Here is a 1517-nt window from a genome sequence, read left to right as displayed (position 1 = left end):
ATTGTTTTTTTGCAAATGTCAACAAAATCAAACATCTGTCATGCCAGATAAGGAAACACGTCTCATTTAATATATTTAGCACTCTACCCAGCCTTGAAAAGGTCACTCAGATTTTAACAAGCAGTGCATAGTTTACTGGCTGCTAGTAAATGACCATGTTGTGACAATAAAGCTATAACTGTATTTGGTTACCCTTCAGACATTATATTTGATTAAGATAATACATCATATTTAGCACAATGCACTTAATGTTGCTTTTGGATATACTCTAATCCTTTCAATTGGGACTGACGTTAATGTAAAAGCATTTCTAACAAAGTAGTGCTCATAACCCTCAGCCCTATCCCAACAAAATAACCAGAGCAAATCAAAACGATCACCTTGAAAGCCAACAATTTAAGACAACAAACAACATACAAAGGCGGCATTTACTCTTCTGCCATCTTCAGTGGCAATAACCAAAATCCGTATACAGTTCAGCTGTGGGTTGAAGCCGTCAGCGACACACAGGTACTGCTTATCTGCCAAGAGCACAAGGACTAAACACCCTTTTGATTATATTTTGGCTTCCTGCATCAGGCTCCTTGATCTAGTCCTGAATCCTGTCAGAAGTGACTCATGGCAAGTGCTGCTTGTTTTCCCCACTGACCTACATCAAAAGTCTGTTGGGAGAGCCCAGGAATGTCTCATTCAGCACAGAGCTATTCAGATGAAAACTGATCTTTTAAAACTATTATCAATATCCTTGTTTAGTCTCCCATTGGCCTGTACCCAACATAAGTACTAATTTCAATGAGAGACATTTAGGGGTGAATATGGACACAAGATTCTCTGCCGGCTTCACCAGATGGTGCTAAAGCATGGGTACAACCCCTTGGTCATTCTAGTCAATTTTTTACTTGATGGATATTGTAAACTAAAACAAGAATGTAGTGCTTTGTGTATCATTTGGTCATAAAAACCCTGACAAAACGTAAATATTCTTGGTACTGATGAGTTGGATCTGTTCCTCCTTAAAAAAAAAAAAAAAAAAATCCTGAAAGATACTGTTATATGAGAAATCAAAATAATAAATATATTTCACAAGCGGGTTGGCAGGTTAGAGTTAGCACAGATGCACAAATGGGTTGATCACGTCTCTGGACAGCTGGTGGGAGCTGGCCCAACTCTCTTTGCTCTGTTCTTCTCCCAAGTATTTGACTCCTGAGCCAATTCTGTAAGCTGGCTCCAGAAATTAATTTATAATCTATGAGGGTGATTTGGGATGAGAAAATAATATTGTAAGAAGATATGTGCTTTGAGTAAAGGTGAATTAGAGGTGCTTTTTATGTCTAAATTATAGAAGACCTTTTACAAAGAAGGAGAAAGGATGTGGGCTGTTCTTCCTTTCCATTCATTTCTGGCACATGAAAGAGCTACAAGGTCCAGTGAGGATTATACTACTTACGGAATGTGAGTTTTTTCATCCCCAAAGGATTACAAAACACTTGATGAAGTGTCAGCTTGTTTCACACCTG

This window comes from Apaloderma vittatum, unplaced genomic scaffold, assembly GCF_000703405.1.
Source record: "Apaloderma vittatum isolate BGI_N311 unplaced genomic scaffold, ASM70340v1 scaffold33965, whole genome shotgun sequence".
Taxonomy (NCBI): domain Eukaryota; kingdom Metazoa; phylum Chordata; class Aves; order Trogoniformes; family Trogonidae; genus Apaloderma; species Apaloderma vittatum.
The sequence above is the reverse complement of the archived record's forward strand: the minus strand, read 5'-3'. Positions refer to the sequence as shown.